This window comes from Rhyacophila brunnea, unplaced genomic scaffold (assembly GCF_057557595.1).
Source record: "Rhyacophila brunnea isolate RB1 unplaced genomic scaffold, BYU_Rbru_1.0 scaffold_3, whole genome shotgun sequence".
Classification (NCBI taxonomy): Eukaryota; Metazoa; Arthropoda; class Insecta; order Trichoptera; family Rhyacophilidae; genus Rhyacophila; species Rhyacophila brunnea.
The window spans coordinates 37,500,037-37,524,737 of record NW_028232965.1 but is presented as its reverse complement, the minus strand read 5'-3'; the positions used below and the strand labels follow the sequence as shown (position 1 = coordinate 37,524,737).

General features: G+C 34.6%; 1 protein-coding gene across 1 annotated transcript in view; it reads right to left on the bottom strand.

Annotated features, from left to right (window-relative positions):
* Positions 1-23,989, bottom strand: part of for (cGMP-dependent protein kinase for) — a 386,069-nt gene extending 362,080 nt beyond the window's left edge. Inside the window, exon 1 of the mRNA XM_085953298.1 lies at positions 23,706-23,989. The gene's annotated coding sequence lies outside the window, so the exon portion shown is untranslated. The remainder of the gene's footprint in view (positions 1-23,705) is intronic.
* Between the last annotated feature and the right edge of the window lie 712 nt (positions 23,990-24,701).

Genomic DNA, 24,701 nt, shown 5'->3' with positions numbered 1-24,701 from the left:
ATGCTACATGTTAAATTTAGTACTCTTCTCTGGGTGAATTGCCCAGATGTTGGCAACATTTTTAAGTATATTAAAAAGATAAGTAACGATTTTTGTTACTCTCATCGAAAAACATAATTATTATAGTTGTAACGCTTGCATCAAACGATGTTGCTTTATTATCTGACATACGTGGACGAAACTGATATTATGCATTACCTACTTATATCAATATTTTTTATCAACTTAGAAGGATAAAGATAATTATGGTTATTTTCGCGTTAGATACGATTATCATCAGTAGCACTCGCTAACATCACTCTCCAGTCTCCACTACCCTGGATCGCACAGGCCCAAGAGTATGGAGGTACTTTTCTGCTTTGTCCAGCCAACTGAGTCTCTCGGCACGTCATCCACCCTTCAACTCTGTCAAAGTTAGACACTTCGATGAAAATTTACCTCCCATTCGTAATAATATGTCCCGCAAAACGGTGTCCTTGGAGTTTTAGAAACTTTACGAAATCCAGCTCCGCCCGGACACTAAAATTGTTGTAACAGAGTTTTGAATATGTATATTGCTATTTTTTTGGTTCTCACATTTAATACATTTGTTTTAATACAAAACTGCATTCTGAAATGGGTTTTGATATTGCAGTCTATTCGCCTGATTACATTTTCTAGTCTGAAGTTACATAATCACCAATAACTAGATATATGAAATAATAATATATTATAGTAATATTAGAGGGGGACGTTATATTTAATAATCAACAACGTTACGGCACAATTCCATTTACCACTAGAAAACGGTTACTGCTACTCGTCTACATTGCATAATGACATAAATCATATCATCAACCAAAAGTTGAATTGATGCCTATTAGCTGGCCGAACTAAAAGCAGGCTTAAACAGAAAGTTTTTACTCACATACGACTCGTAAACCTAGAGATTAACGCTGCGAAACAGTGAGCCTTGAACATTTCGACAAAAAATCTACAACAATTGAAGAAGAGGTTACAATGAGCTCTACGGTCTATACCATAGAGTCTATACTCTATACAGGCACTCTACAGATCTAACAATTAGCCGGCAAAGAAAGTAATGTTGTGCAATCAACTAGAACAGAAGAAGATGAAGGCCAAAAACGTGCTGACTAGGTATCGCATACGCCGGGGTACCAGACTGGAAACCAGCCCTTAGAATATAAGACGGTAGAGTGAATTGATGGAGAAAGCCATAACTGCAATCTTGATTATGATGAGCTAACTTAACGCCAGTAGCGATGGGTGGAGGTAGGCTGGTAAGATCCGCCATAAATAGTGCACATTAAACTTTTTTAGTCTTATAGTACTTATAGAACTTATAGAACTTATAGTACAGTTTACAGATGGTGTTGGATAGTTTTTAAAAATCAATTAAACTCTGCCTAAACTAAACCATAATAGTGTTGGTATACTTCGGGCGATACGACAAAATTGTACACACTTTTTTATTCAAACTATTTGTTTTCGTTGGATTAAGAACACATATTAGACATATTGTTGGTTCATTTTTTAAATTCATTTATCTTTCCCTACACCAACCTACAATAGATAATAAAATATTATTCCATCTATAAAATATCTTAAGTTATGTATCATTTAATTGCATAATTTTAGATAGTTTATAGATTGACGAGTATTTTTTATGCTTGGTATTGTGACTTGGTTTAAAAACTAACCAACACCATCTGTAAATTGTAGTATTAGTTCAATGAAAACTAATACGAGTGACTAACAAAGTTTAGTGTGCACTGTTTATGGCGGATCTTAACAGCCTACCTGGACTCTTCGCCACTGCTTCATGCATGCTATTTCGTATATTTTGTATTCTAAGAAAATTAATTAAAAACAACAATTACACACAGTTGCCTGCAACTGACGAAAAAATAAAATAACGTTTTCAAAGGGTGCTAACGCCATCTGTGTGTAAACGCGTGTTACAATTTGAATAGAGAACAGTTCGTAAGAGTTTGCGTTATCAATGCTGTTATCGTATCAGTTAAATAAGGTGTCAGCACGCATTGAATACAAGCGAAATAAACCGGAATTAATGTGCTGTTATCACTTTGTAGACATTACGACTACGATATCATACAATTGACACATATGGTGATAGATAACACCGTGACCTCAAATGGAACGAAAAAAATACAAATTTATTAGGTGAATGAATTGTCACTTCTTATTCCTCTTCATCAGGACGTCATGACTGAAGATTGTGACTCTTATGATTTGACTGCCGAATTGCATTCTCAACGGGTTAGCCCTACTCATCTCGGCATTATGCGATGCGCAAGGCCTGTGCCCACTGGGAGACTCGTGGAACTAATGAATTGGTGCAACCATCTGGGCCCTGGGGTAACCAATATTTGCTTTAATATCCTGATGCAGCACGGACGACATAAACGGACACTGACGATCCTCTAATAATTATAACCGTTTGACCCCGCGCATTGTTTATATCGTTTGACTCAAACTGAGGAGTGTCCTGGTATGGGGAATGTAATCGGAAAATTCGAGGTGGTGGTTCGCGGTTAAAGCGACGAGAATCTATAAATAGTAGTAGGCGCGGTAATTGTGCAAGTCAGTGGTACCGGGTCTAGGACGATTTGGCACCGGACAACTGGACGCCACGGAATTCGAAAATAAATAGACGTTAGGTACTTATAGGTACTTTAAAAAAAATATTTAATATTAGTATTTATATTTAAATGATTATATTATGATTTAATAGTTGGTGACAATGTAAATATACAGGCGTAAATAATGATTTAATCGTGTATATGTTTAAGTTCCAACGAAAAAAGAGTTTTTTTATTTTATATAAAGCCTTAGGCATGGTAATTCTCAATCCGCAATAAAGAATACATTATGATGAATTAAAACTACTAAGTAGTAGATAGAAACTGATTAAAATACTTCGTCTACGTTCTGTATACGTGTCTACGACAGTGCGGCGTCCAATTGTCCGGAGTCCAATTGTCCCATTCCCGTGGTACGAGGGTGGGTCAATAATTCCTTAGAAAAAAGCATTAAAACAGTTTTTATTTTTGTATTTTTTTTTTATTTCTCAACATAATCTCCTTGGAGCTCAATACACTTGGTTAGACGTTTCTCAATTTTTTTTAAACCGTCAGAAAAATAAGTTTTCGGAAGGTCCTCAAAATAAGCATTTGTCCGATCGATGACTTCTTCATTTGAAAAAAAACGTTGTCCACTTAGCCATTTTTTTAAGTTTGGGAAAAGGAAAAAGTCACTGGGGGCTAAATCTGGCGAATACGGTGGGTGGTCGACCAATTCGAACTTCAATTCTTCAATTTTAGCCATTGATCGTAAACATGTGTGAACACGGGCATTGTACTCATGAAAGAGGATTTTTTTCTCGTTTAAATGAGGCCGTTTTTCTTCAATTTTGTTTTTTAGCTGGTCCAATAAAGATGCATAATAATCCCCTGTTATTGTTTTTCCTTTTTCCAAATTGTCAACGAAAATAATTTCACGTGCATCCCAAAATACAGTAGCCATAACCTTACCAGCTGATTTTACGGTTTTCGCCTTCTTTGGACATGGTTTGCCTTCGCAATCCACTGCTTTGACTGTTCTTTCGTCTCGGGAGTATAGTGGTGTATCCATGTTTCATCTACAGTCACAAAGCGACGAAAAAATTCATCCGGATTGCGTTGCATGAGCGACAACAGGGCTTTAGAGGCCACCACCCTATTGCGTTTATTGTCGACTGTGAGCAAACGCGGCACCCATCTTGCAGAAATATTTTTCATGCCCAATTTGTCATGTAAAATAGAAATGACGCTACCTTTTGAGATCCATGTAACCTCAATTATCTCACTCAACTTTAATCTTCGGTCACTTAACACCATATCGTGGATTTTATTGATCATTTCTGGTGTAGTCACCTCTACAGGACGTCCTGAGCGTGGTTCATCCTTTGTTGATGTACGACCACGTTTAAATTCATTTAACCAGTTATAAATAGTTGCAAGTGAAGGAGCAGATATGCCGTGAACTAAATCCAACTCATTTTTTATTTCCTTTGCTGTTAACCCTTTTATATTAAAATGTTTAATAACAGCTCTAAACTCAATTTTCCATTTTTCCATTTTCCACAAGCAAATTTTTTTTTAAATGTACGAGAAACACACAACAACCCGACCAATCTGATTGAAACTTCGCAGCATACTGAATCGGTAGTGCCGCTGCATGAAAACAAACCGCTTAAAGTACTAGTGGCGCCACCTGTCGGCTTTTCTAAGGACTTATTGACCCACCCTCGTAGATTGCCCGTGATAGACCTGCTAGATTGTGTTATTAACCCCGCCCCGTCCAACTGCATTAAAAATCAATAATACGTTACATATGACGGAAATTCTTTTCGAAATGGACCCCCTAAACCATTTTTCTTTGTGCGCGACTGCTTATTATTATGTAAGTAATACCTAATAATTAAAAAGCAAATATAAATTTGGCACTAATCCTAACTATATGACGTAGACATATCGGTAAACGAAGTATTATTATGTAACCCTATTGGCGTGAAAACCATAATTGAAATATAATGACAAGATAAAGCATAAACAAAATTGATTATTGATGTTCCCACCTAGCAGTGTTGCCAACCGTACTATACCTAAATATAATAGAATATAATCCTCATTTATTATAAAATATAGGTAGGTACCTAAGTGTACATACAAATTATAAAAATAAATATAATTAACAATTAAACTTCAGAAAATTGCGGTACTTTATCATACAATAATTTATTTTTCTAGTCTTATTAATGACACACCATGTATCCCACACCAGACAAAACACCTACTACAACCCCTTGCGGTATATTGTAATATATTATTCAAAACAGCGGCTACAATACATCTGTAACAATCAAACCACCCAGCATTACATGAGTGACACACTTTAATATTTATAATATTATAATTATAATGTTTTGTTGTCAAAGCAAAACAATTGAGAAATAATGGCATGAAGAATCAATGAGAAATGCATTTTAACATAATAAATATCAATAATATTCCTGAGGTAAAAGTTCCTATTTGCAATTGGTAATTAGATTCGTGTGAAATGCATGTGGTAGACAATCTTATTTTTCGCCGTCGGCGTTTCTTGTTGAGTACGCATTACCCGATACGCTGACGGTCTGTGAAAAAATGTACCTGTAAGTATAAAAATAATTAAATACTAAAATATTTTCGCGATCGATTCGTAGGTGTGTCAGGGATTTTGCTGACAATGCTTATTCTCAAAGGAATCGTTGATAGCAGTGACGTCCCGTGGGGGTAGGCAGATTGAACGTCGCTTGGGGGCGGCAGTTACTCGAAGGGCGACAAATATAGGAGAATCATTTGGTATATATACTTACCTAAACTAGTAATAACGAAAACAAAAAGTATTAATTAACATAAAATGTATAACAGGATTGTAATCTTTTGACGGGTTCGCGATGTCTAGTATACTTCATTCGACGTCCTCGGTAACCAGAAATGACCCGTGCAGATTTGAGTTGAGATTACAGTCTGACTCATTAACCAGTGCGTCGTAATTCCCCAAGACAGAACAAATTAATGTATCGCAATAATGACATGTAAGAAACCACTAAATTACCAACGCCAAAAAAATCCACACTCTTAGCGAAAAAATATATATAAATTTAATTTTGTATGTTTTAGTGGTAGATAGGTATATATTTTGTTAGTAATGTATCCATACAATACATTTCTTAGATATTGGAATCATGAAAGGATGTTAAAAAATACTGTAGTGGCATTTTGGCGCTGCCTAGGGGCGGCATTATGTCTATGGACGTCACTGGTTGATCGCCACATATTTCTCAACAGCATCCATAGAAGAAAAAGTCACCACACGCCACTGGTGATGGTGTATGTAGAACCATTTTTAATAATAATATAGTAAACGTATAATTATGATCCTTGTGTAAGAATCTAGATAAACCACATTAGCAAGTTGAGAAACTTTTCAATCATAAAATTTATGTATGTAGTAGTAGATATATCAAACGGTACATTCTAACAACGACTTCACATGAAAATAATTGATAGATCTGATCCAATGCTCTTTATATTTTATCTGGCAGTAAAATCTTAATCATTATGACTGGCTAACCCAGTTGATGTAAAAATCTCAAGCAATTTATTCCCGGAATATTTACGCTTATAAACAAGCATACCACACACTTCTTGGCAAATTGATTCTAGGAATTAAATTAGAGTTGTATCTTTACTACGTTTTATTATAATATGCGTAGTAAGTACACGTGTGGGGTATATAGTAGTAGATGGTCCGCTTCTAAAGCTGTGGGTCGCGAATCCGAATCCCGCAACCGACAAATTCACGTGTTCATATTTTTTTTTCAACATATAATTATTGTATTTTATCCAAAACAATTTGATCGTGGTATTATATTGAGCGAATGACTAACAATTTATCGTGAAAAACCTGTCAAGATAATTTCAAATTCATGGTGGTCCATAAAGGTACTCCGTTTAGGAACTATCAATATCAATTTGAATATATACGTATAGCTAGCAGTGGCGAAGGGTGACTTTTGGAAAGAGGTAGGCTGTGGAGTAACCAAGCTTATCAGATATATTTACGGGAAATAAGAAGATAACCCTATATTACTACTGATGAATAGGTACACTAAATTGATGAAATTTCAAAATCTCAATTAGTTTGATATAATTAGTTTATAAATAAGTAATTCGATTGAATTATGTATTTTCCTAAACATTTATAAACGCAACATACGCTCAAAATATATTATCTATCATCTTTGAAAATATCCGTTGTTGTGTATAATATGTTCCATAACAATTTATAATTTAACCCGTAAAGCAAGACTTTTTAAAATACTTCTATATTTAAAAGACAGACTTAGGTATAAATAACTGATAAATAAAAATCGCGAGATAAATTATTTTATATTTTTAACAACAATCAATATTTATATGTGATTGAATCCCATAGAAATTATTTTTTAAATTATCTTCTTATTAATTATTTTGAATAAATGTGCGGATGTAAGCGCTAACTAAACAGCCTATGATTTCGGAATAAAAAGCCAGACAGAGACTGGCGTCAGTGGCGTCACGTGACTAAAAACGCGTACAACCCACATCTTAAATTCCCATAGAATATTTCATAACATAGTTGAATCCATACGGCATTAGTTATGATTATAAACCTTACTAATTTATAAAATAAAGCTATGTACTTCTGAATTTTGACGATAGATGACTATCAATTATCTTGGATTTTTCAGTGTATTTATTTTTTTAAATTTAAAATATTTGCTTGAAGATCTATTTTTTCTTAGTAGGTAGGCTTTAAATAATCGCCTACTATGGAGCCTTCGCCACTGATGGCTAGATACTGAATCTAATGAGTAATGACTACAATGTAATAATTTCAGTGTATATGCTTGACAATTCAAAACATCTAAGGCGCAGGAAACCGTCGAACGAATTAACACACCCATCGGTATTTTATCAGATTCTTGTCCATTCCTTCAACCCTTGTTTTGAACCCATATACGTTATGTGAATAATTTATTTTAAACAAACCGCGGGATTCAAACCGTGTATTATTCAATCAAATTACACCAATATTTTTATAAACAGTATAAACAAAAAACACATTAATACCTTTTATCGAATTCTCTGTTTGGTCGTCCATAAATGGCATCACACGAATGACGTAGGTATAATGACGTTTTTTTATCATGTTTGATCCCCCTCTGACCATCATCACTCATCACATACCTGATTAAATTAGGTACGTCACATTTTTAACTCATTTCCCCCACTCGTTAAAAACCAAATGCATTGAAAATTATCGATTTTCGTAAATAAACAAATAAATCATTTTTGCAGAATTAGTGTTCATCCTGAAACAACCAACTCCCTATAAAACCAAAAATAGTCCATCCCTTCTCTTCCTCGATTCCCCACCGCATTCATCCGGCACCACAGGGCAGTTTATTAGTATATAACGTTTTTTCAAACTAATTTATAAAAAAAATTCCCGTGTGTGTGTCCAATGTGTGAATTTATGCAAGTTAAGCAAAATCACCAGATTCAGATTGGCTGACGTAACTGTGAATAGATAAGGGTGTCTACAACATCGCATCGTAGCACCCTGCACCAGCAATAAGTATATACTAAAATTTATTAGTTATATTTTGTTATATTTTCTAATTCGATATCTACCGACATTTAAATAAGTTTATTGATACTTCAGAACAATAAACTAAGTGGATTATCGTTTATACCGATGTAATGTTCAAGTGTAATGGGTACTTGAAAATTATATCGATAAAGTTGTAGATACTTAGTTGAATTAATTTCAAGTGGACGTAAAAAAACATTACGTTAAACCACGAGTACCTTTTAGGATTACCCAGTTTCATTGGGATCGTCCCGGAAATTAAACCATCGTCCAGGATCCCAGTCATGGCCCCCACATCCTGAAACGGGCCCCCGGGCTAGAATATTTGGCGGGGCCCCCTACCTATCGTTAATGTTAAAGCCAATGTGACACTATATAAGCATGTTCCATATGGTGTTCGAGATAAAATTATTTAGTGATTTTAAAATTATCTACTTGAATTATGGAGTTATCGAGTATTGACACACAATAATCAAAAATTGTATCGCATAACTACATATTTTAAAATGTTAATATCTTTGAAGTAAAATAGCGGCGCAGGCGACTTTTTTACTATTAGAATGAATTTTTAAAGTGCGTTTATCTCACTTATCTGGTCGATCCATAACGCCAGACCCCTCCTAAGGGCCCCCAGGCCAGAGCCCTGTCACCCCCCCCCCCCCCTTGTGGGGGCCATGATCCCAGTAGTAACTTAGCCAATATCAATAGCAATATCCCGGATTTTTAGCAAAAACAAACCAATAAATGGAAATAGGCCAATTTTCTGACCTAAAATAATAAAGCTGTCGATCTTCATTCTGGGCGTAACTTTCGACTCTCGTTTTAAGCGGAATTTCGGAAAAATGTCCAGGAATTTTCTGAAAAAATGTTGACAATTCTAGGTTCTTTGGTAATAATTTAAGTATTTATATTTTATTGAATGGGAAAGAATGGGAAAGAATGGAACATAGAATATTAAAATGCATATTATATCATCGCAACAGTGGAGTGCGCTCCGGTTTCTCAAATTTTTGATTTCGAGCCTGACTATATAATTATAACCAATGGCAAAAAATCAGTGAATATTTTAATAACTACATGCACAAATAAATTTACGTCATAATAATTAACAAACGAAAATGCTACATGTCACAGTAAACTGTTTACTGATTGATATGCATAATAATTATGTACCAATAATCATAAAAAAATCATTGAAATACAATTTTTATGACAGTTAATTTGGCAGGTGTGCGTGAAAAAATAAATAATCGCCATTTTGAGCGATGCCATTTTGTTTATAATACAATGTACTCAACGCGCTGATGTTTTATATATGCAAATCTTATTCCATTGAAACATACTGGAATGTTGCAAATAACCAACCGCAAGGGGCACGTGCAAGGCCTGAACAAAAACGATGCATGAGCGCGAGTGAGAAAGTATTCGGCACCCTTATAATCTCTGCGACACGCGCTAGAGTAAGATAAAAGGTCTACATATTTTTGAGTCAGTTTCCAAAAGTATCGCTGGCAAATCGTGGTGAATCGCTTCATGTAGCATCGATAATCTGCGAGTTCGTGTTGCTAAATTTGCTATTTTTTGTGTTAAACATAAAGTCAGTGGTATATATTTTTAGTTAATTAAGTAGGAAAGGTGGTTCTGCGTGTTGTATTAAAATATGGTAGCCGTACTGATAAGCAAGAAGATGGTATTACGTTTCATATGTAAGTTGATACATGTTCGTGACAATTTATTTGTATATTATTATTTATTTTAATATCAGTGACCTAGTGTTTCTTTAAAATAACTTAAATTATGGATATCTTTACCTAATGGTTGTATTTTGACCGCTTAAAAATACTATATAACGTAAAAAAATAGAAAATTATATTTTAATTCTGAGCATCTAGTGCGAGCACTTTGGGCGAGCACTAGCGAAATGGTCTATGGTGTCGAACATTTGTAGGCGAATGCGTTCGCTCGCCCACAAACCAAACGCACGGCACGTAGCTTCATTTAGCAATGCAACGGGTGGCGTCTAGATGTATCTATAGTCTATGGGCACGTGCCTATTACAACGTATACACTCGTAGAGAGAGGTTTACTAGTTTGAAGCTAAGTATAATATTATTTAAAATTTTAAAAAACCGAAACGATTGTCTTGAGTTAACCGGATTATTTATTTTTTTAAATATAGATGGTATAGCTATAAAAATATACTGAAATCCGGTAGGTATTTAAAAATGTTATGCAATCATAGTAAATCTATCATGATTTTTTGGTATTGTTTTTATATCGTAGTACCAAAAGAAAAAGGGCACTTGTGACATTTTGACGGTTTTGAGTTATGAATGTAATTTTGTTCGTTTTTTTCTCTACATTATAGGCAAAATGGCAAAAAAGGAAAATGGCTAAATCCATGAAGTCACAAATTTACGAAAGAAAATAAAGGAATCTTGTGAATGTATTTAATCTGTAAACTTAATTTCAATTAACCTATAATAATAATATAACATGTAAGTAAGTATACGATTTTGCCAGTATAATAAGTGCAGTAGTTACAAAAATAATATAAGAAAAAGGTACTATGTGTAATTATTTTGAAATGTGTATACCTAGGCGTTTGTAAAAAAAATGATTTTGTTGCAGAAAAAGGGCCCTGTGACGAGATCTTCACAAGATATGAGAAATAAAAAAAATACATTTTAATCTTTGAGTAATAAGTCACCTGTGCTCTGAATTTCATTTCAAAATTTTAAGAAATAACCTTCATACGTTTTTCTCAAAACTCTATTTTTGCATAAGTAGTGCCCTTTTGCTTTTTGTTGTGACGATATTATATCGACACTTATAATATCTTGGCAAATGGCTTCGATTACTCCTCGTGATTAATATGGCATACCAGAAAACTATTGTAGCTATTAAATAATATTATCATCGTTATTGTGTAATAATAATAATATCTTAGTAGTTACTAACTAAAGATGTTGAAAAAAGTCTTCTCTATATAATAGAAAAGCATACATTTATGAAATTTAAACAAAAAAATGACTTCTGGTCTACTGATTAAATTAACCACAACTGACTTCGAATTGCATTTTCATATGAAGAGAACTTCACACATCTACAATGACATTTATTTTGTTTACCAATTTGCAGGGCCTAACAACGCATCTTGAAAATATACTTACTCGTCAATTTTATGTAGGCAGCCCAAAATCAATACATTGACTACTATTTTTTGATGAATAAATGTAAACATCGAGAAATGTAAAAACTTCAACCACGTGAACGCGAGCCATCATTTTGTTTGCGGGGCTGGTAATAAAAGAATAAAATAATGAACTCGTTACCATATTATATTTATATTTACCACATATAATCGTCCCATTTGTATTTCCTTCCTTCAGTGGCGCGTCTCTTTAACGCAAATGACGCAACCGATTCGTCAGAAAAATAAACAGGGAGCCTCCTAAGATTTATGTATTTTACCTATTTAGGTATTGTGACTTGTAAGAAAGGAAAATTTTCAATTAAACCATATTTGTACAACTTATAATGATAAATTGATTATAAATGCATGGATTTATTTGGAAAATTAAAAATTCTTGTTTTTTAATCGTAGGGAGCCTCAAAACCAGTCAGTGTATCGGGCCTCTCCGTCACTAAATGCGCCACTACCTTCCTGAACAATTTCTAATACGGAAGGTGTATAATAAACTCTGACACACAAGATACAATAATTAAAATTTACTTTAATTATTTTTTTTCACTTATCTCATCAATCTTTTACAATACCAGTTACCTATAAATAATATAAAATATAAGACTCTTAATATATTTAGTCTAGATCCTTTCGTAGAATACAATTTGTTATTTTTGTTAGCTGTACACACATGCATACCGTAAGTAAGCCTCTATATATAATATAATATTATACATATAGAGAATAGAGGCTGAAAATGCCGAAAGGTAAATCAATCGCGGTCGCTAAAACTGATAACTGATAAAACAGTATAAAATTCTCATCATAAATAAGTAAATTTAGGCATATAAGTTACCATTTATATATACCAAATATGTTTAAAATGTGTCATTAATTATTGCGAGTTTTGTTGTTCTTCAACATTAATTATTTTGAAACTGTACCCACGGCAGCGGAATGCGCCAAGTGGTCGCCGCATCTATCCGCGGACAAGCGAACTGACCTATCCATCTTACGCAACTTGTTTGTTTTCATGCATTGGTCCAAAATAATAATATTATTCGTTGTGACTATTTTCACACGGGGAAAATGTGAGACAGTTGAAAATTCCGCACGGCACTCCAAAGTCACAATATTCCCAGAGCGACGCGCATACTGAACAGTCGACGAAAAAATTACCGACACCTACCTATTTGACACATGAATTCTGTGCGAAATGATAACAACGTTGAATTATATGTGTATCTTAATTTCAATATAATATTAGTCAAGCATAGTGTTGCCAACTGTCATTCACAAAAATATGCCAGATAGTGCAAGACAATAAGCTAGATGGCAGAATAAAGGCGTATATCTTTTAAAAATTGATTTTTTTTTACTATGTAGATTGTAGGCTGTAGACTTGTAGAGTATACGTTTTATAACTTAGCACTTTTTTGCACTTTTTACTACACTGATACGCCTATTTCCCTGATTACCTCGCATAAAATTAGATCAAATATGATACTCACTTGTATAAATATAATATGTAGTAATAAATAAATAAATACCTACATAATTATGTATATAATATATTATATAAAATAAATATTTTTAGAATATATTATATCATTTTCATCTTAGAGCCGGAGTGAGTTATTAAGCATACTCTACGATCCTAAAAAGCGTGGAGGTTGTATTAACAGATTATTGTTTTTACGAGAAACGGGTGCTCACTGCATTGTTAAAATACCAATGTGAAGTAAAAAAAATAATACTATAATATAATAACTATTAGTTGGTACTTACCTAATAATCTTGTACTTTACGATTCTTGGTTGTAAATTTGTACTATTTTTTGGAATTTATGATCGATAACATTGATAACTTCTTCATAAATGTTCAGTCATAACCATAATATAACGTATTTTGCTAGAAATTAAGATACTAATTGAATTAAGACTGTGGAAGTTAGGTGAGTACGCTTATATTGTGTTTAGTGGGAAGAATGAATTCAATTCAATTTGCATAATAAAAACGCCAGTTCATGACTCGTAGGAGACGGTGAATTTTGTAATGATTGTTTAAAGTTTAAACGAAGCTCCCACAAGGAGGCCCACGTAATCGGATGCAGTTGGCCAGGGCCGAGATCAGTTGATATTAAAAAAATAGTAATACATAATTTCTTTAAGGCTGTTAACTGTCAATTCTTAATCGAAAGACATTGTATTAATTCATTGCATTGCTTCAACGATTTTTATAGGGTTATAAAGTCGGTGATGTTCAGGCCTGATATATACTTGTTTGGTAATTTTATGTTACGAGTAAAGATTGGGTCGCTATCAGAACGTTGTATCAAAGCGTTGGAGCGGAGCTCGGATCAATGGAGCAATTAGGTTTTACCCTGAGCAGAAGCGGAGCCGGATCACCAAAAATGTGTAGTGCTGCACTGCTCGGGATGTTTGTATATTATTATTAAATTTGACGCTTTGCAACACTGAAATTATTTGAATAAAAGTGAGAAGAGACAGTTAATGAAAGACGACTTGCTTTCGTGAATTTTGTTTAATATAATTAATAATGAAAATGACGAATAATAAAACCTTATTTTCGGGAGCGGAGCTGTAGCAAGTATTAGGTCCCGGAGCTGAGCAACTCAAAAAAGGGTCCGCTCCAACCCTCTGGTCACTATAGCATTATCTTCTATTTGGTAATAACCGGATATCTTATGTCGTTTGAAATGTTCAAAACGCTATGGTAATAATATGATTATGTTTGAACAAACACAGCGGTTAGATTGGTCAAAACATGACCAAATTAATATCTTATCATAGTTTGATCACTGTTTTCACTATTTTCTTAACTATTAGAATAATTGACAAATTATTGTCATAGGTACCTACACTTTTAACAGTTATTTATTTTTAAATGTTTTCTCAATGTTAGACAAAAAATGAATCGAGATTTATGTGGGCAATTCAAAGCTTAGAACTGCTCTCCTGTAAATTCAACATTTTGCAGTTAATAGGTTATGCCCAAACAACGAAGCATAAGAACGGTTTCTTCAACATTTTTGGTCAGTGTGTATTGTACCTGCATATAATTTCCCGAGAGTGCCCCACGTATGATGTGTTCATTGCATTTACTTATTTGTCGCTTGATCTGGGATAATCACAACCAATCGTGTAATCTTGTAATGACACTCACATATTCAAAACCCTGCGTCAAAATGTAGTGTATTGTGGTATATAGCCTATCCCTATCGGAACTCTATTTATTAAGGCTATACCTCAGTTGAGGCACGGTCTAAAAAGATCGAAGCTAGCCGATGCGCGGATTGCGGGTGCATATGACGCATGTCAAACGAAATATAATTTGTCATATAAATCCAAAATGCGTCCTTGTTGTCCGTTCTGTTTATTGTTCTATTAGTAAAAATAATAATATATTCATTCACATGTTTTCTTTTTAAAGTAAATGAGTAACGTTTTCAGTCATCTTTACATTTAAGAATTAATACCCCCGTCGCCATCACGAAACAAATTGACGTGTTTCCAGCTCGACGTTCTCTATCCGAATGGCAGCGAGTCCAAAATTTCGTCGCGACTCGCGCCTATAGTTGAAAATTATTTGCCGTTTCACTGATGTATCGCCTTAATCTGATATGTGGCTAGTACTTAGAATACTTAGATCTTCACTAAATTTGACGGTTTTGTGGTAAATTTGGACCAAGACTTCTGAGATTAACCTTGATTGTACATAGATCACTGAAGTGCGTAGTAATATGAGAAGCATCTATCGAGTGTTTATTGGCAGCTAATATTATTGTAATATATCATTTCGAAACGCTTGGTTTGGCATAATTTCAACTGCTCATGTATCATACAGAATAGAATATCAGCATGCATATTGCGAACGGCAGTGCGGCACGTTTCGAATTTCGATTGCGTTCGCTGAATATTTTACAATGAATGGCTAGATATAAATAGTATTTCTAGATATGAGCAAATTATTTAATCAGCTATGCCTGAACGTGAGTTGGATCTTAACACTTTGGCAAAACGGAAAATAAGTAATTTATGACGTACATAGTTACAATGATAATCCTTGTGATACGGTGACAATAAAGGTGATGGTAAGTATTGTGTATTACTACATACTATCAACAAGATAGCTAAAATTAATATAGAGCAAGGAGTGGTTATCAGTTATCATTATATCAATAGTTTTGTTGGCATACAATACATAACTTTTCAAACCCACTATCATCATCAGCTCTACAATCTGTTATGGATCTTGACCGACTTCAGCAGGGCTATTCTAACTAATTAACAATGTTATACATGTACTAAGAATACAAATGCCAGATGGCATTGGTTAGTTTTTAAAATAAATCAAATCCTGTGTAAACTAAGCCAACCAAAATGTAACCATAATCAGAGTTTATCTCCTGTTTAATTGTCTCTCTGTGTTTTAAATATAATATGCTGTTACTTGATGCAATGTGTAATTCATCTGTGCCTCTTCCTCTACTCTGGTCCGAAAATGAATGACTCCCGAACACTACCACGCACCATCCAGCCAGTAGGAGTTCACAGTAAATATATCAAGTATGGTTCTCTCCTCTTGCACGAGTGACTAATATGTAGGTACACAGATATATTATATAAGTCTTATACTCTCAGGTCGGACGCAGACAAAACCCAATAACCACAGCCATCAGTGGTTGTCACTCCGCGAACTGCACTTCTCGTACTGTTTATTCGGGACGTTCTCATATACTGCATTCGCTGTGTCGAATTAATCAAAGAAATTTACCACCGGTGGCGGTGGTCAGCATTACGTTACGATCATTATTTGAATTTTACAAGAGTATTCTATGCAGCTAATGTTTGCAAATGTTTGTGTGCCACTTCTCCTGGAATAGTATATATCTATAGATACAAACTGTACCTGTTCAATTATCATATTATATCGTTGGATATTACACAAATATAAACGTCGGTCCGTTTTGCTGAAATATATGGCAAATAACGATAAGAGGCCGAAACAAATGCATTCGATCTAAACCGTCTAAAGAAACTCATTCGGTAAACATCGTCAAATCGGTTCTTAGAAAATACGTAAATACTTTTAAGTTTCAGTCGTTCCGACTGGCTATTGGGAGATACTTTCCACAGGGGACAGCGTTTTAACTTTTAGAAAATTTGCGACATCATGCCGCTATGTCTATGTAGAAGGTCTTTTCTGAACTACGATCAATCAATAAGGAAATCTTACGTATGTGGTAGAGGTTATAAATTTCTTTTGACTAATAGGTATAATTATTGTTTGATTTTCCCTTATTTTCATTTTAAACATTACCTCTTCGTTATTTTCCTTTTATATAGCCACACTAAATTCCACGAAAATTCTTAGGCATACGAGTTCCCATGGCATGTTCCTAAAAGTGCGGCCACACCGAAAACAAGTCGCGCGACAACTCGTTAAATTTTACGATAAGCATGATAATTATCGTAAAATTTCTTAAGCAATTATGATAATTATCGTAAAATTTAACGAGTTGTCGCGCGACTTGTTGCCGGTGTGGACCAGGCATAAGGCACGTAAATCAATAATACTGAATACTATGATAATTGATAATATTCAAAAGTATTAATAAAACTACGCGACCTATACGTAGGGTCGACTAACTAGTCATTTAAATTAAATTTAAAGTTTATGTATTTACATCAGCGAATAATCGGTACTAATTATAATTTCAAGACATTCATAACATGACACATTATTACTCATTCATTAGTATCAGAAAGTATAGGAATATATATGTTACACCGAATGTGCGAAATTGACTATTACATGAAATGGGCATAATTTTGGCTAATTCATGTAATAGTCAACAGTGACGTCCCTAGACAAAATGCCGCCCCTAGGCAACGCCACAATGTCGCCACATTTTTTATACTGTATTTTTTATCATAATTTCATGACTCCAATATCTAAGAAATGTGTTGTATGGATACATTACTAACAAAGTACGGAAGTAAAGTAGACATCGCGAAACCAACAAAAAAAATACAGCACCGTTAAACCTTTTATGTTAATTAATACATTTTGTTTCCAACTAGTGAGTTGATTTTTTAATGGAAAGATATTTTCGTTATTACTAGGTTTATGTAGCTATTTCTATATAGGTATACCTACCAAATGATTCTCCTCAATTTGCCGCTCTTCGAGTAGCTGCCGCCCCCAAGCGACGCTCAATCTGCCTACCCTCACGGGACGTCACTGATAGTCAAGCATGTTGCCTTATTCATGAATTAGGTAAATTTTCTGCTGAGTACATGAATTCGCCAGGGTATGGAATTCTCGAACTGTCAACATGACAGAAGAAAAAGTAGATTTAATACGGATGGTTTTATTAGTTATAATTGAATAATATAATATTATTATTATTATTAGGTTAGGTTAGGTTTTGTAATTCTGAATTAAATTATTCAACTGAATGTCCATTTTGAGGTTAGCTATCAAGTGTCAACAAACTAGCACAAACATTCAATCGACCATTGCACGATTGATACCCAAGCACGAATCAAATCGCGAAAATACTTTTCAATAAAATTCTTCCGTTATCATATTATAGTTCTAGATTTTTTTTGCGCATAGAAAATGGATATGAACGTCATTGTAGTTATTGAATGGTATATTTTTATATTATAATCAATGACATTTGACACATTTGTTTAGTTTGATTAGTTGCAAAAAACACCACCGGAGCGCGATCATCTATTTTGACCATAGATAATATATGTACATTTTGACCAATGCATGAGCATATTTTGATACATTTAGTTTAGTTGCAAAAAATACCACCGTAGCTCTACTATCTAATTTGTCCAATACATGAACTAGGCAGAAAAATTACTGCCGAATTCACGCACTCTCCAGATATTTTGTCTAATTCATGAATAAGACAACGGTCTTGCATTTTTCATTATTTAGGCAAAATTTTGCCCATTTCATGTAATATTCAATTTCGCACATTCGGCGTAACATATATACACCCATCTTGGAATAATATATAAAACAACTTCCACCTAAACTAACCTTAATGATGTTCATTCTGGCAATATGTATGCTATAAAATAGTATCTAACTTTACAGAAAAGGGGGCGGATAAACTGAGTGAAAATTTTATTTTATATTAGGCAAAAAGCTGGTTTTTATCAATTGCATTGAGTTTGTATAATTATAGCACCTAGTTTAAATCTTAATTTTCGATAAATCAACTATATATTTTAAATACAACAATACGGGGGGAAAATATGCAGATAGGCATTGGTGTGTTCTGATAAAACATTTTTTCCTTAATAGGACATTCATCTGATTTTGAATCACCTACGGTCATTTGCAACAGTGTGTCATCGATCGGTTGCATATTCATGCAAAATATAAATTCCGCCAAAAATGATAGTCGGAAAATATTGCCAGAATATGCCCGCGATATAGAGATATCCGTGGCAATTTGTTCGAACACTATAGCCCTCCCGATAGGTGTCACCAAAATCAGGTTAGTTCTACACCTTGGACAAACAAACAATCGATGGCATATTTCTCAGATAGTTATCACTATCAGGTTACAGGAACACATCAATCAACGCTAGCAAGAATGTCAGTTTTTATTTATTATTAGATTATACCTCCATCTCGATATAGCGAAGTATTCTACAGTTTAATCATATTTTAATTATTACTACAACCAATGTACGGTCCCTCTGAACCCAAGACCTCGATAGCTTATGACAAATTTCCTCTGAACTACGTGAAAATTACAGTTTCAGATATGGTGAACAACGAATGGAACTCACGATACTTCTATAACTCTTAGATATAACTCTTCGACAGGGGAGTTGACCCGAAAGTTTTTACCTTCAATTTCAGCAGCACGAGACGTCAGGATGCATAAGGGGCTGTGTTTTGAGATTACTCATATCTTTACAGGTCACGGAGCCATGCGATCATACCTGCACCAGTTTAATATAACATATGATGGAAAGTGCCCATGCGACGACGGAAGCGACCAGGACGTCCTACATTTACTCCTAGATTGTCCAATTTTTAGCAAAGAGCGGCACAACCTGAATTTTTTATTATAGATGGCAGATGCGGACATTCTAGACCTTCCGGGGACCATGGCAAACGAGACCGGAAGCGATGCACTTTTTAATTTTTGTATTGATGTAATTAAAAGAGACAAAATACTAAATAATGACATGTAATGATGATGCATGCTTTTCAGATCCAGTGATTGCAGTCACATAAGATAGGATACGTAGGTATATATATGCTCAGAATATCAGTCCTATGCGACATTTCTTTTACCACGGGAAAAACTCGGCTATAAATCGCAGGTTCTCAGTTCCTAATAAATACGACAAAATATTCATCAGAATCACCACCGCCTTGCGCTACAAAGAATTTTCCAGGGTTTTTGCAAGGCGGTTTCATACGCCCTGGCCGAATTTAAATTAGCAATACCAGATACGGGTAGAATAATAAATAGTTTTCAATAAGGCATATTTCTCAGCCAGCACAATTTTCATTTGACTAGCATCAAGTAGAGTAGTTTGCCTGCCAAAGTACTTAAAGAAACTCGATAGTAAATGCGAGGTATCCATAAAGGCATCTAGAAAAAAAATCGTCCTACCAAACAGGACTTCAACATTGGTATTACAAAATTAAATTATCTTTTTCAAATTTTATGTCATGCCAATCAATTGCAAATTATTATTTTTAACGAATCGGCAACATGCAAAAATTGATATACCTATTATCGCTTTTGCATACATTAAAAGACGTATCTATTCACAGTTAACTTTGTATTAGGTATAAGATTTTGCACATTGGACCTGACTATGGAAATTTCCTCGATTACGAAATAATTATCTGATTATTTTAAGCCTCTTCACGGCGGTAATTAATACTAATAGTTATTTATACACGCATTGTCTTTGGTAAAAAAAATACCATACAATGTAAAAGCCATTTTTATTTGTAAATGTTTTCTAGGTGTTGGCAATATTTGTTTCTGTATCTTACTGGAATTATAAATTATAACGCTCCATTTTGTAATATTAAAGACACTTTTGAATCGAACTACTGGTGCAAGAAATTTTTGCAACGCTTGTCGAACAGTCGGTAGATAATAATAAAATTATGTACCTACTTAGTAGCAAAAGAATGAATGACGGTCGGACACTGATTTGTAGAAAAATTATCAATGCCGTTGGTGTTGCCTAATTATTAATGAATGATAAATTTAAATATGTATTCGTTCACTGAGATATACCTACGAATGAAAACGGCTGCAGCAACATACCTACATCTCGATACGGAATATCTGGGACTCATGACTGTACTAGGTTAGAACCATATTCTATCTATTCGACGCTTGCATTTTGATGGTACTACTTTATGGTAGTGAGTCGTGGCTCGGGATTCCAATCCCGGGATCCCGAGCTATTTTCGATACCTATGCATCCCGGGATTGATAAACATAATCCCGGTATTTCGGGATTGATTTTTTTATCAATTTTATGGAAAATAAAATAAAAGCGAAAATATAACAGAAAAAATACTTTTAATAAGAAATAACTACATTAGAAATAAACTGAGTTTGAATGAAGTTTGATTTATACCCATGTGTAGGTTTTACCGATTCATCTTATTTTTTCACAAAAAATATTAAAAATGGAAAGATTGGAAAAAAACAATGTTTCGCACTTTTAACAAAGTAATTCCACCATGATATCATACGTTTTACGGCAGTTTCATATTTGTCTGACTAATTAGATTTATGAAGCGGAAAGGCCATAAGTACGCCATGATTATTTGCTTTACTATTTTAAATCTCGCTAATCCATTCATTAAGTCTTTACTATCAGAAACAGCAATCTCCTATTAAATTCATATTATTATTTATATTACAATATTATTTACTCCATTAAACTTGTGTATTTCCAAAATTGAACGTATACAATATAACAATAAATGTCTTAAATAGTATAAATTATACTAGATTTATTTTTCACCGATTTTATCAATATTATTTGTAAATATAAAAATTTTATATTAACAATGGAAAAAATGCCAATCCCGGGACCAGTCCCGGGATTGTCAAATTGTAATCCCGAAATCCCGGGATCAGAATTTTGGCTCGGGATTGGATTCCCTAGTCGTGGCCCATTGTGAAGGCTCAGAGTAACCGTATACCGGGTGCGACTATATGAATAACGACGAGATAAGACGATGGACCATGTAGCCTGTCGTGACATCGAAGATAAAGAAGTGACGTTGGACCTGAATCGGCCAAATGCTACAGAGACTCCACACGCAAGGGCTATTCTCGATAATTATCAAAGTTTCCGTTATTTTTATTGCTTTAAAATAACACAATAATTATTAGCACAGTTAACACGTCTTACTTGATTCCAAATGCATTTGACAGCTCGCGGTTAACTCTCTTCAAATCAAATATATTGCTTGTATATTGACAAATATCGCAACTAGATGAGTTTTCATCAGGCTGTCATTTTACTTGTTTTTAAGTAGATGTATAAAAGCAAACATCGCAGTGTAAATCGTTTTGTACTAATTTCGCTGTATCATGTTTTTGACTGATGTGTGCTGACAAAATTGGTCATGGTTTGTCATCTATCCAACGTGTCCATGTGGTGGATAAGTACAGGATGTAATCCACATTATCTGGGAATGTCGTTAAATGTGTACAGAAAGGGAAGAACTGGTCAAGTCGGTCCAACCAGCTGTTGTGCATCCGGGCCGTCCAACATGGTCGCCACAGAGGCCTATTTTGTGATGATTAGAAAATTTGCAGCATTATAGGTACTGCAAACATGAAGATCTCTTCGCTTAGACTGCTCGGCAGTTTTATATTAGCTTTTGTTTTAGATTTTATTTATTCTCGGTTTTCCGTGCTCCACTCTCACATGGGCAGACTTAGTCCAAAATCTTTTTAAACTCAGCCAGAGCAGATTTGAGTGTGTGTCGACCTCAGTATTTGGTAACTGCTCCTGAGTAGTCCTGAGACAAAAAAAATCATCATTTTTCACACCCAAACGTAGCGTCTCGTGATAAAAGTTCCAAAAATAGGACGGCAGTCCGAAAAAAATTAAGAAACACTACTGCAAAGCGAAACCATGGCATAATTTATTGTCACGTTGGTATGTACGATTCATGAACTACAATATTATATAAGACTGGGCAGTGGGCACATCTTGACCGTTGCACAGGTCACAGTACATTTATTTTCGAATTGGCTAGGTACCTACCTACCGATAATTAATTAACTGTTGTTCGCGGCTTCCGGTAATTACGATTGAAAGCGAAAAATGACAAAGAGGTCGACAGCAGTGACAGGCTTTTCTTTCATATGGTAATATTACGGGTTTCCCTGCTCATTATTATTGAAGCGAAATGTTAAACACGTTTCTAAAAAGGTTCCCTATCCCTGTCCTAGGACCTAGGTTATTTATACGATTCGGTGTGTAATCGAGAGAACACCTGTTTACTGAAAGCCGCGTTCCAATTGGAATCGTATTAGAAAAGGTTTGAACGTACCCACCTGTTTAACGATCATTTTGATTTTAACTTTGTTCTGCAATATCTACTGACCTACGATGTAGGTTAATAAGTGACCTATTACCTACCTATTTTGTAAACAAAACTTTATAATAGAATAATATATAAGCTCATTTAATTAAACATCCAACGTTATTTAATATAATATTGTACATGGTCAATATAAGTTATTGTTATTAAGTACTTATTAGTGAATAATTATTATTAGTTAACTAATTGGAATATGTACCGTAACAAATATTATCATTAAATCCATGTAAATAGGTAGGCAAGTGATACGGTGTTGTGTGTTGTACATATGAATTTATTAATAACACAACAAACGGGTCGGAGGGCATCGTAGGAGAATACACAAGGTTTATTATTAATGTTTTATTCAAAACAAGAAGTCATCACACGGCCCACAGGCATGTAGCTAGGCTATCTATCCACACGCAGGCGATTCTATTTTTAGATCGCACGACATACACAAACGTAGCTTTATTTAATACATTATTATCGCCGGCGGCCAACAGCGGTCGACGGAGGCGGCAGCAAAACAGCGTGCGCTCTCTCAACTCGCAAACAATCACATCCTTCGTATAACATTCCTTCAAAATGAAAACTTTGTACCGTCGTTCAAGTTTGATTGACTTACCTATAAAGAAACGCCGGCTAAAAACTTTGTTTCGGTATGATGGCACACTAACTAAATTTTTGACAGCTACGCGCGCGCGTTTGACAGTCGGTTTCGCGCCGTTTCCGCCATATTGGCATCCGCGGATCATCCCGCGGGATGTTCACGTTGCATTTTTTCATAACTTCGCGAAAAGTTTGCAGGATACAGGATAACAGAAATTAAAAAACGAGCGCGGCTATCGCTGTTGCGACCTCAGCGTGTAAACACCGTCGACCGCCACGCTCGGCCATTCGAGCCGAACTGGTTCGAAGGCGCCATCTCTGCGTCGTTCCGTGAATACTTCTTGCTTCCATCGTAACTTTTTTGCCAAGTTAGCCATGATCTCCTAAAAGAATTAAAATTAGCATAGACACGCTCAATTTATTAAACGACCGCTTATCGCTAATCTTTACTTACATAGCCAATGCGATACTGCAGCGACCAAACACGAATTCAAATTTACAGAAGGAAATGTGCGACTTATTATTAGAGATATTTGGAATTCGCGCTCAAATCCCAGCTAAAACAAATTGTAAATTTAGAATTCTTCACTGTCCTTGAAAGCAAATTTAATATTCGTACAATAATAACATTTTGCTTTTATCATTTTTGAATTTTGTTCCAACAACCAGTAAACCCGAACTAACTAGATTCTTACCGGAATTTATATTTTTTTTAAAAATACAATTAATATAATATTATTTTAGTTAATATTGCCTATTGCGTCGTGGGTTCCAGGTTGGAATTCTGTGTCTGGCAAGTACACATATTGTTTTTTTCAAATTGTGTATGAGTCAGAGTATGGACCTAATAGGTTGAGCAAGTGGCTGACATCCATTCTCGTAAAAAAACAAAATCTGTCAATACAAACCTCCACTCTGTGGATGCCCATATCATCCTATTAGGATCGGACATGGTCGAAAGAAGAAGAATAAGAAACTTATCGCATTACCAGTAGGTAGGTGGTACATAGTG